This window comes from Bufo bufo, chromosome 6, assembly GCF_905171765.1.
Source record: "Bufo bufo chromosome 6, aBufBuf1.1, whole genome shotgun sequence".
In the NCBI taxonomy this organism is placed as follows: domain Eukaryota; kingdom Metazoa; phylum Chordata; class Amphibia; order Anura; family Bufonidae; genus Bufo; species Bufo bufo.
The window spans coordinates 413,709,113-413,722,020 of NC_053394.1; the positions used below are offsets into that span (position 1 = coordinate 413,709,113).

General features: G+C 44.6%; 1 protein-coding gene and 1 long non-coding RNA gene across 2 annotated transcripts in view; one reads left to right on the forward strand and one right to left on the reverse strand.

The window, feature by feature from the left end:
* The window catches only part of RPTOR (regulatory associated protein of MTOR complex 1), a 294,108-nt gene that overhangs the window by 176,836 nt on the left and 104,364 nt on the right, over positions 1 to 12,908 (forward strand). The gene's annotated exons all lie outside the window — the stretch shown is intronic.
* LOC121006142 overlaps positions 1 to 12,908 on the reverse strand; it is a 978,004-nt gene that overhangs the window by 9,783 nt on the left and 955,313 nt on the right. The gene's annotated exons all lie outside the window — the stretch shown is intronic.

A 12,908-nucleotide genomic window follows, 5' to 3' on the forward strand; every position in this document is an offset into this window, starting at 1 on the left:
GAATCCTGAGTTATATTTCTTCCTGTATAAACTGCAGGAATGAAGCACAAACAAGATTTTTGGAAAAACATTGGTCCTGGTTATACACTGCTCAAAAAAATAAAGGGAACACAAAAATAACACATCCTAGATCTGAGTTAATTAAATATTTTTCTGAAATACTTTGTTCTTTACATAGTTGAATGTGCTGACAACAAAATCACACAAAAATAAAAAAATGGATATCAAATTTTTCAACCCATGGAGGTCTGGATTTGGAGTCACACTCAAAATTAAAGTGGAAAAACACACTACAGGCTGATCCAACTTTGATGTAATGTCCTTAAAACAAGTCATAATGAGGCTCAGTAGTGTGTGTGGCATCCACGTGCCTGTATGACCTCCCTAAAACGCCTGTGCATGCTCCTGATGAGGTGGCGGACGGTCTCCTGAGGGATCTCCTCCCAGACCTGGACTAAAGCATCTGCCAACTCCTGGACAGTCTGGTGCAACGTGACGTTGGTGGATAGAGCGAGACATGATGTCCCAGATGTGCTCAATTGGATTCAGGTCTGGGGAACGGGCGGGCCAGTCCATAGCATCAATGCCTTCGTCTTGCAGGAACTGCTGATACACTCCAGCCACATGAGGTCTAGCATTGTCTTGCATTAGGAGGAACCCAGGGCCAACCGCATCAGCATATGGTCTCACAAGGGGTCTGAGGATCTCATCTCGGTACCTAATGGCAGTCAGGCTACCTCTGGCGAGCACATGGAGGGCTGTGTGGCCCTCCAAAGAAATGCCACCCCACACCATTACTGACCCAATTCCAAACCGGTCATGCTGGAGGATGTTGCAGGCAGCAGAACGTTCTCCACAGCGTCTCCAGACTCTGTCATGTCTGTCACATATGCTCAGTGTGAACCTGCTTTCATCTGTGAAGAGCACAGGGCGCCAGTGGCGAATTTGCCAATCTTGGTGTTCTCTGGCAAATGCCAAACGTCCTGCATAGTGTTGGGCTGTAAGCACAACCCCCACCTGTGGACGTCGGGCCCTCATATCACCCTCATGGAGTCTGTTTCTGACCATTTGAGCAGACACATGCACATTTGTGGCCTGCTGGAGGTCATTTTGCAGGGCTCTGGCAGTGCTCCTCCTGTTCCTCCTTGCACAAAGGCGGAGGTAGCGGTCCTGCTGCTGGGTTGTTGCCCTCCTACGGCCTCCTCCACGTCTCCTGATGTACTGGCCTGTCTCCTGGTAGCGCCTCCATGCTCTGGACACTACGCTGACAGACACAGCAAACCTTCTTGCCACAGCTTGCATTGATGTGCCATCCTGGATAAGCTGCACTACCTGAGCCACTTGTGTGGGTTGTAGACTCCGTCTCATGCTACCACTAGAGTGAAAGCACCGCCAGCATTCAAAAGTGACCAAAACATCAGCCAGGAAGCATAGGAACTGAGAAGTGGTCTGTGGTCACCACCTGCAGAACCACTCCTTTATTGGGGGTGTCTTGCAAATTGCCTATAATTTCCACCTGTTGTCTATCCCATTTTCACAACAGCATGTGAAATTGATTGTCACTCAGTGTTGCTTCCTAAGTGGACAGTTTGATTTCACAGAAGTGTGATTGACTTGGAGTTACATTGTGTTGTTTAAGTGTTCCCTTTATTTTTTTGAGCAGTGTATAATTTTTAAACTCAGGTTGGATCTCAAGACAATTCTTTGTCTTCGGTCCACGTAAAAGGGTAACTGTAATGTTTTCATCAAAAAATAAATTTTAGCATATGTTACTGCTGCTGAAGCATTATTCATAAAGCAGTCTTCAGTTTCTTCACATACCACTGCAGACTCCACTATAATTGTCGGCATTTTACCAAACAAGATTAAATATCTGTCATCCTCATCTTTTTATTGTTCCCCTCAGTAAAATCTAATTGGTGCAGCATCTGGTGGCATCTGGTTTTATTGAGGCAGCTTGAGAGCTCAGAGCTTAGCGCATTTAGGGTCCATTCACACATCCGCAAAATGGGTCCGCATCCGTGCGGACCCATTCATTATAATTTTTTTACTTTTATATCTTTATTAGTATATAAAAGGAATACACAAAGAAAGAATTTGAGTAAACACTCAATATAGTTAATACCTTTTTTCCTTTTCCCTCTTCCCCCCAGCCCTGTGATGCGTCCAGCCCCCCCCCCCCCCCCAACCCTGTGATATATATATTTAAATTCTTGATTCTTAGGGGTGTCATCCCTGTCCAATCGTTTAAAAAAACAGGAACGGTCTATATCCAGTATTGATTTATCATCCAAACTAAATAGTGCCGACCGCAGCTGCAAATACCTAAACCAAGAGAGGTTTTCTACATAATGTGACAGCTCTGTGAACGACTCAATCTCTCTATCCTTGACTACTTGTGAAATGTAAAAAATCCTATTCTTTTGCCAAAATTTATCCGTTGCAATACCTAAAATCTGTAGATGAACGTTATGCCAAAGAGGCGTGAATATAAGTGAACCCTTTACCCTCAGCCATATTCTAGTAGTAGCCCAGCTTTTAGAAAGTAATTTTGTAGTCTCTTTATAACCCCGCTCTTGACCAATCAATAGTCCAGATTCCAAACGAGTAAATATGTTATTATATGAATAACTCCCGACTAGGCTCCTTAAGAGTGCACTATTTTTCCATTCATAACACATCAATAACTGAGCGGCAATAAAATAACCTTTGAAGTAGGGGAGGTTTAAACCCCCATATTCCAATGGTTTGTATAGGTATTCCAATTTTAGCCTGACTCGTTTTCTTTCCCACACTAAATCATAAATTATTCTTTCCATGAGTTTAAAGTATTTATCTTCTATCCAGATAGGTGTATTCCTGAGCACATACAGGAATTGTGGTAGAATCACCATTTTGACCAGTGAAACTCGATCAGCTCTAGATAAGAGGGAGTTTCAACCAAATCCCTATTTTTGCTCTGGTTTTCGTTATTAATGGGATCAGATTGAGTTGGACAAAGTTTTCAACCCTGGGCGATATCATCAAGCCCAAGTATTGAAGAGTATCAACAACATCCAACTGGGTTATCAAGACCTCCTTATGGGATAACGGGTCTATTGGCATCAAACTGGTCTTAGACCAATTTATGTGAAGACCAGATACCTCACCAAATAGTTTAACCATTCGGATGATTCTTGGGAAAGTTATTTCCGTGTGGTCTATAAAAAAAAGATCATCATCCGCATATAAGGAGATACGATCTTCCACTCCTAGTGTTCCAAATACTTTAATTTAATCATCCTGCCTAATGGCCAGAGCTAGGGGCTCGATGTAAATATCAAATAGCAATGGAGATAGTGAACAGCCCTGGCGAGTACCTCTATTTAGATCAAAACTAGTAGTTAGGATCCCATTAAGACTCAGTTTCGCCGTAGGGAATCTATACAGTAATTTAAGGATATTTATGAATCTGATCAGAACCCTCCAGAGGAAACGCCACTCCACCCTGTCGAAGGCCTTAGAGGCATCCAGTGACAGGATGGAGCGGGCGGCCCCCCCAGGGGCCTGTATGTTAGCAAAGGGCCAATGAAGATTGTGATGAGTGCCCTTGTTTTGAATAAATCCATTCTGATCCGGATGGACAATGGAGGAAATGACCCTAGAGAGCCTTGTGGCCAAAATCCTTGTGAGGAGCTTTACATCTGCATTAAGCAGTGAAATCGGTCTATACGATCCCAGATCTGTGGGGTCCTTGCCTTTTTTTGGAATTAGTGTCATTACAGCTTCCATCATTGAGTCTGGCAGTTTCCCATCCTTCACCGTTTCAGCAAAGTTCCCCAACAGTCTAGGGAGAATAATCTCCTTATATTTACTATAAAATTCATATTTGAGTCCGTCTGAACCGGGGGTGGAATTACCCGAACATAATTTAATTGCCCCATCAAGTTCCTGAATCGAGAAGTCTACCTCAAGTGCTTTCTTTTGGGCCATGGTAATAGTTCGAAAAACAATACCATCGAGATAAGAATCCATTTCATCTGTAACCTTAGATTCAGCTTTATAAAGGTCTGAAAAATAATCCAAAAAAGCTCTCTCTACAGAACTTTGTCCACTAACCATCCTACCGTTGGCCAGTCGGACATTATCTATATATTTTTTGGATTCCTGGCTCGAAATCACTCTAGATAGAAGTTTCCCAGGTCGCCCTGATTCTGTGAAATATTTTTGCCCCTTAAAAAATAAACTTTGTTGGGCCTTGTCCAACAAAAAGTTGGAGTATGCTTGTGTATTCTTCTGCATATTTTCCTCTGTCTTATTTATATAGAAGGATTGTGTAGCTGAGGACGCTAGTTCTAAGTTTTTCAGTTTTTTTCCCCATACTCCTTTCTCAGGTTTGCAATGTTACTGACCATTATTCCCCTGATATAGGCCTTAAAGGTATCCCATACCACCTGGATTTTTGCTGAGCCATAGTGTCCCAAAATCGGTTAACTTCCTTTTGTATTATTTCATGTCTCTTTATTACTGATAACCAATAAGGGTTTAATCTAAATGGGGGCCTCTCTATATATTTCTCGTGGGTCAGACAAAGTTCAAGGAGTAGGGGTAGATGGTCTGAGAATGATCTTGTCTCGTACTTCATTCGTTTTACAAATCTCACATATTTTCTATTCATCAAGGCAAGGTCTATTCTGGACATGGATCTGCCTGATTTACTGATGCATGAAAAAGCCCTTTTCCCATGGCCCAAACGTCCCCAAACATCTTCAAGCCCGGCCTCAGAACAAAACCGTGCCAAGGGGGACCCCTGAACAGGAGTGTCTCCCTTGACACCCGTAGAGACACTATCCAACACAGGATTAATAACACAGTTGAAATCTCCAATAATCTCCCTTGTTGGTCAACAGAGGATGCCTCGCACACGAAATCAATCGTTCTATGTATAAAAACGATAACTCCCCTAGAATAACTGGAGAAGGTGGAGTGGTACGTGTGCGTAGCCCATCCCCTGCCGACCATCCTGGAGGTCTCCCCAGTATGGTGCGTTTCTAACAAACATACTATTGCTGGGAGATGGGTCCGCGTCAGATCAAAAACCGCTTGTCTCTTTCTTCTATCCCCCAGGCCCCGTACGTTCCAGGCAAGAATTCTGATAGACATTATAGAGAACAATTAGGTGTATAGAAAAAGAGAAAAGAACAGAGAAAAAGAAAAAAAAAGGGAGACGCATCGCAGCCCAAGCCCAACCCCCCATACAGGTAATCCACCACATATTGCAGAAGATCTCTCTCCTATGACCATCCCTCCCACACTCCCCCCTGCTCGGCACCTCCCTGCTATTTAAACAAAGAAAAGTAGAGAGTATAAGCACCCTCTACCAATTGTTATTCCCAGCAAGGATCTACAACAGTTAGGTCACATATCATTTCGTTCAAGCCAATCCGCGGCTTTGTCCGGAGTATCAAAAAATAATGTTGTGTCCTTAAAAATAATCCGAAGTTTTGCTGGGAAAATAAGTGAGTATTTAAAGAGGACCTTTCACCGATCCTGACATTGTGAACTAAGTATCATGACATATACAGCAGCGCCTAGGGATCTCACTGCACTTACTATTATCCCTGGGCACTGCTCCGTTCTCCCGTTATGTCCTCCGGTATGTTCGGGGACTTGGTTATAGTAGACAGAGTCTGCCCTTGTTCTGCGGGCGTCTCCTTCTCCTAAAAACCTCCCAGGTTAGTTTGTTAGTTGATTAGTAGAAAAAAAAAGGACATGGAGAGCAAAAAATGAAAAGAAAAAGGAACAATCTCACCAGTTTTTTTGCTCTTCAACCTCCGGATGCCCACCTGGAGGCTGCACAAGTACGCCCACGGAAAGACCACTTGATCCCGGAGACACTGGGGGGGCGACGGAGCAGCAGGAGGAGACCGCCAGAGAAGAGCCGAAGGTGCAGGACAGGGGAAGCGTCCGACCAAGCTCCGATGGCCACTGCAAGCAACCCGAGCCACAGGAAACAGGACACAGAGAGGACCCGCCAGGAGGAGAGGAGCTTCGTCACCAACGGGCGCTGGGAGATCGGGAGGCACAGAAGGACCAGGGACTAAGGACCCAAGCTGCGGCGGGAGCCCCCGATCCAGTCAACTGGCCATGCCGAGCCCCGCCAGCCAAGCGACAGAGGGAAGGAGCAGAGGAAGACGAGGGGAGACGAACCGGAGCCCCAAGGAGGAAGTCCACAATCTGGACGAGGTAAGGAGATGATGAGGTGCAGAGGAGAAGCGGGACACCGCTAGGAGGCAGGCACAGCTCGGTCGGGAACCGAGGCAACAGCACTAGCCCCCGGATCCGTGGAAGCAGGAGAGGCCACAGAGACGTAGGAAGCAGCGGGGTAGTCGAGCCGCGGGGAGAGAGGAGAGCGTGACATACTACGTCATCACGTCACAGCTTCTCCAATGCTCTGACCCATTCATTTTGAATGGGGCCGCAATGTGCTGTCCGCATTTGCGGATCCGGGAAAAAATAGAACATGTCCTATTCTTGTCCGCAATAGCGGACAAGAAAAGGCATTTTCTATTTGAGTGCCGGTGATGTGCGGTCCGCAAAATGCGGAACGCACATTGCCGGTGTCTGTGTTTTGCGAATCCACAAAACACATACGGACGTGTAAATGGACTCTTACCTTGTAGTGCTGGTGCCCTGGGTTTGAATCCAACCATCAGCAACATCTTCACACAGTTTGTAAGTGCTCCCTATATTTGAGGTGGTTTCCTCCACTCCACAAACATACTGATAGATTAGGGCTGTTTCGGCCAGGAACAGCCTGTTGGATCGGTCCCTGCTGGCGTTCCATCTGTCCCCATTCACTTTTAATAGTGGCCGGCGAGATCCAGCCGCAACCCAGCAAATATGTGCCAGCCATTGTAGTGAATGGGGCCGGACAGTATCTCAGCAGTGCATGGTAGCGCCCGGTATTCACGGATCCAGCAGGCTGTTCCCAATTGGGACATTGGCAAGTGTAGAACACATTATGGATGGACAAAGAGTTAAGTAAAATAGATGGTGAGTGATTTTTTTTCAATTGTCTTTATTAAAAAAAAAGCTAATTATGGGGCAGAATGTATTTAAAATGAAGAAACTAATTCACCTGCTGGCGCTCTATTCCCACACAGAGTGCCATCCCCACTGCTTCCAGTCCCCTGTGGACCGGAAGTGTGATGTCCGGCTCAGTTACTTGAAGTTCAGTTTAGGTGGGGAGGAAAAGAGTAGATATCGGTATATGAGGGACAGTGCATATCGGGTGATAGAAGATGTTTAATGAGTTGTTTGAGCCAGGCTAGAGATCGATCTGGGTCGAAGGGTAATTCTATTTTCCTAAGATCTCGTCAGAAATCTAATAAATGCATAAAAGGTGATGAGCTCACTCTCTCCAAAGAAAGCAACCCCTCTCGATCAAGGGCGCCCAGGCATTTAAATCTTACTCAGGGGAGATCTAGGAGACGTGCGCAAACCCCAGATATTTCTTTAATGTGCGAGTGCAAATGAACTTGTAGAAAACCCAATGGCATAGTGGGGTGGGGAAATTGTAGTAGATTGGGAGATTTATATAAGGAGGACCACACTGCCAAAGTGCCCCTGCATTTGGAGTTGGAGTGCCCATAATATAAGCTAGCTGTTCTAGAGCAGTACACAGCAATGAAGGGTTGTGTGCAAGGAGCAATATGCCTCTGTTAACCTGCACCGTGGTGTAGTAGGTCCACCTGTCTGGTAGCCCAAATCCTGTAAACCTCTTTTACATGGTAAGGATAGAGTAAGCAATGCGCGGAGCCCCTACGCCCCAAAGAAATGTCGAGAAGAGTCTACGGATATGAGTAAAGAAGGAAAGGGGAAGCCTAAGTTTGGAAGAGGTATAAAATATTTGGAATATAGGTTTTAAGAAAGTTCTTCCTACTCATCCATAAACTAAAGGGAATCTTGTGTTCTTCAACTGGGTTTTTATATTATGAAGGAGCGGGATATAATTTTGTGTGTAAAGTTCTCACGTGTCCGCAGAGATCTTTGTCCCCAGAATTTTGGCAGCCCAACTGAAGGGCGTTAGTTGTTTTACTGAATTCATTTATGGAAGGATGGCAATTTGTATTAAGAGCCTCAGACTTTACCATAGTTGATCTTAAAGTTCGATACATAGCCAAAATCCTGGAATATGGTTAGCAATCTGAGGAAGGATGTGTGCGGGTTCTATGTCCTAATAAGGTCATCTGCAAAGGCAGCTATAACATGGGTTTAGAACCCTACCTTGATTCCTTGGATCTGAGTATCTTGTCTGATATGACTGCAGAGTTTGTGGTCACATGCTGCTTGGTGACACATCACCGGTGAGGTCAATGAATGGCTACAACTGTGTATGTGACCACGGACGGGACATCACACTTCTGGTCCACAGCTGAGACCCTCAGCACTGGAATAGAGCCCCACTGAGTAGATGAGTTTCTTTCTTTGGTTTAACTGAATTCTGGACCTTAATTCATTTTACCTTTGTGGTCAGACAACCTCTTTAACATTGTATGGCCCTATCCTCGGGTGTACATTCTACAACTTTTCAGATCATCTTCCCCAGTCTGGTTCTTTCAGCACGTCTCTATGTTGTGGCACATGTAAGGAGAGTCCCAAGTGGGTGACTCCCCTGTAGGCAGACCATATGCCCTAAAGGCACATGCAAAGTGGTTGTTGTCATGATGCCACCCCTTTAAAAAATAACCGTAGTATATTTAACTTGTGGAGTACATGTAATGCAACCAACCTTCTAATTAGGGAGACCCTATCCATCCTAGTGCCCATGGAAAGTGGAGGACTTGCTGATAGATGAAGTTCTCGTTCTTCTAAGGCCCTTTAAACATGAACACAGCCACTGGATTGGGCGTTATAGGCCGTTGGGTCCCCAAATGCTGATCATTGGGGGCAAGAGGTCACAAGGGAGCATTGATTATATATACCATCACACCATACACTAAAATGACATAAATATCTTAGCACAGTGTATGCTCCAAGTGCATAGACTTTGGACCCCATCTTTGGAAAGGAGCTGTTGGGTGTAATGGGGCCATGAATATACAGTCGTGGCCAAAAGTTTTGAGAATGACACAAATATTAGTTTTCACAAAGTTTGCTGCTAAACTGCTTTTAGATCTTTGTTTCAGTTGTTTCTGTGATGTAGTGAAATATAATTACACGCACTTCATACGTTTCAAAGGCTTTTATCGAGAATTACATGACATTTATGCAAAGAGTCAGTATTTGCAGTGTTGGCCCTTCTTTTTCAGGACCTCTGCAATTCGACTGGGCATGCTCTCAATCAACTTCTAGAGATCTGGAGAGTTTCCAGGCCATGGACCCAAAATGTCAACGTTTTGAGCCACTTAGTTATCACTTTTGCCTTATGGCACGGTGCTCCATCGTGCTGGAAAATGCATTGTTCTTCACCAAACTGTTGTTGGATTGTCGGAAGAAGTTGCTGTTGGAGGTTTTGGTGCCATTCTTTATTCATGGCTGTTTTTGGGCAAAATTGTGAGTGAGCCCACTCCCTTGGATGAGAAGCAACCCCACACATGAATGGTCTCAGGATTCTTTACTGTTGTCATGACACAGGACTGATGGTAGCGCTCACCTTTTCTTCTCAGGACAAGCCTTTTTCCAGATGCCCCAAACAATCGGAAAGAGGCTTCATCGGAGAATATGACTTTGCCCCAGTCCTCAGCAGCCCATTCACCAAACTTTCTGCCGAAGATCAATCTGTCCCTGATGTTTTTTTTGGAGAGAAGTGGCTTCTTTGCTGCCCTTCTTGACACCAGGCCATCTTCCAAAAGTCTTCACCTCACTGTGCGTGCAGATGCGCTCACACCTGCCTGCTGCCATTCCTGAGCAAGCTCTGCACTGGTGGCACTCCGATCCCGCAGCTGAATCCTCTTTAGAAGACAATCCTGGCTCTTGCTGGACTTTCTTGGACGCCCTGAAGCCTTCTTAACAAGAATTGAACCTCTTTCCTTGAAGTTCTTGATGATCCTATAAATTGTTGATTGAGGTGCAATCTTAGTAGCCACAATATCCTTGCCTGTGAAGCCATTTTTATGCAACGCAATGATGGCTGCACGCGTTTCTTTTCAGGTCACCATGGTTAACAATGGAAGAACAATGATTTCAAGCATCACCCTCCTTTTAACATGTCAAGTCTGCCATTTTAACCCAATCAGCCTGACATAATGATCTCCAGCCTTGTGCTCGTCAACATTCTCACCTGAGTTAACAAGACGATTACTGAAATGATCTCAGCAGGTCCTTTAATGACAGCAATGAAATGCAGTGGAAAGTTGTTTTTTTTGGGGATTAAGTTAATTTTCATGGCAAAGAAGGACTATGCAATTCATCTGATCACTCTTCATAACATTCTGGAGTAGATGCAAATTGCTATTATAAAAACTTAAGCAGCAACTTTTCCAATTTCCAATATTTATGTAATTCTCAAAACTTTTGGCCACGACTGTACATTAGTTATATGCTATGTTCCCTTCGCCATCCAGTGCAACTATCTAATCTGTAGACTTCAGAGGTTTTAGTGTATCTACCCGGGTCAAGAATGAAGCACAGTTGACCTGGGTTACAGTAATTTTATCCATAGGCACAGGTCATGGTTACATCTGCATGGGTAGACGTATAAGAAGTGCTTCACATAAGCCTTTTATCTCCATTTAACTGCTGTACAGACTGTCCTTGCCGCTGTTCCGCATTCATAAAACTGAACAATTAATTTTAGCAGCTGCAGAGCTCCTGACACATGAGGAGCAGCACAAAGCAGTCTCATGTCTGATGGGTTTTTGTGAGCACAGATCTGCATAAAGAAAGCGAGCAGCAGTCATATAGTGCACATCGACATACAAAGTAGAGAGCAGGATACAACATGAAGGACATGACAGATACGGGAGGTGGTCTTATTGCCCTAGACCCGAGGTGCTCAACATGTGGCCCCTAGCAAATTCATGTTTGGGGACTCCTCTGAGTTCGGCACTCCAGAGAGGAAGATAAGAGTTAAAGAAGGTAGCCGTCCATGAACTTTGCTGTCTCCATTGTAGTTTTTGAGCATTGTGAAATGCTTGTCTCTTTCGGTAGCTCTAATAAACTGCAGCAGACAAGCAGTCTCTTGATAGGTGGGGTTCCTCTTCTGGGAATTCCACTAATATATATTTATGGTACTGTTATTTATATACACCTATAATATCTTAGATGGGTGTTCCTGTCTAAGGGTCCATTCACACGTCCGCAAGTGTTTTGCGAAAAGCACGGACACCAGCCATGTGCATTCTGCATTTTGCGGACAGCACATGGCCGGCCCTGTGATAGAAATGCCTGTTCTTTTCCGTGGCTGCGGACAAAAATAGGACATGCTCTGTCTTTTTTGCGGGGCCACGAAACGGAACTACGGATGCGGTCCCCTTCATACAGACCCTAAGTTTTATAGTAACCCTTGGGAATATGATAATGTAGTCCTTGGACCAAACATTGGTTTGCATCCCTCGACTGAAGGACTTCTGCCTATTGGATTCAGAGGAAAAGGTTTGTATTTGCTAGAAGACCAGAAATCCAGACCGTCCCTGAAAGGCAAACAACGTGGTAGATGCAGATTTACAGGCGATGAACAGTTAAGCGTTTATCATCCAAATACATATGGCTCAGCCGTCCTACATAACAAGATGGCTTCTCCCCCGCCTGTTGTGGGAGAAGCAGAAGAAAGTGCTGAACGATTGACAATCATGGAGGATCCATCTGCAGCATCTGTTAGGCCATTAATAATGGAGGATTTTCAGCCCAGAGTACTGCAAGAGAGATTTTGGCAGACCTTGTACCTGTGAGCAGGAGCCGGCCAGTGAACTGAGGCGGTGTGTTTCATTAATGAGTGCTGCAAACACCTGCTTTAATCTCTCCATTTAATCAGGTGCCAGGGTTACATGGATTTTTAACCTTCTAAGGTCCATGGACATGACCTAATCAGGACATACATTTCTAGATCTAATGATAGAGCAAGAACCCAGCTGGCCAGATTGGATCAATGAGGTTGGTGGTCATACATGTTTCACATCCAAAGACCAGTAGATAAGATTTCCTTTGACAACGTCGTTGGCTTGTCACTGATAACATGGAAAGCGGCAAATCGCCTACATGTATCTGACCATTTTCTATGGAATGACTTTATTGCATAATGCAGTAATGAAGGGAATTTGACTTTGCACAGGATGTAGTTAAGTGTTTTTTGGGAATTGCAATTTCTATCAAGTCGTCCCCCCCCCCCCCCCCCTAACCTAGTGACCAAGATAGAAGAGAATAAAGAGAACACTTTTTCTCAGACCTTGATAGTGAGCAGGCATATATTCACAAAGCGGACATCTCCCTGCTCTTGGCATCTGTGTCCAATGGTCTATGTCCTGGGTGGTTCTCAGGGCAGGATGTATGCGTTCTCTAAGTCAGTTAGATGCTATCATAGATGCTAGTTTTATTGACTTTGTGGAATTCAAGGAACTGTGTTGAAGCCAAAGCAATCCTACCTGTTTACGTATAAATGTGGAATCTGATGGATCTTCGTTTGAGATGTCAGTCTATGGACAGGAAGAACCAAAAGAGGAAAGGAAGAAGATCAAGGGGTGGTTGCTTAAGATATAGATATGTCTCCTCTCTTGTAGTGCCAGAAGAATTGATAAGATATGTCATAAGATAAGGTCAGAAGGCCCTGCAGTCCTCATGGACAAGTGACCTCTTCAGCCAAAGCTTAGGAGAGCGCCTGTCTTTTTCGATAGTGTCTAGCTCTGCCCAAGCATCTATAAGAACTCAAAATACTAGGCTGAAGAACTTGGACATACAAGTTCTCTAGACTCCCAGAAGGGACGCCCCTT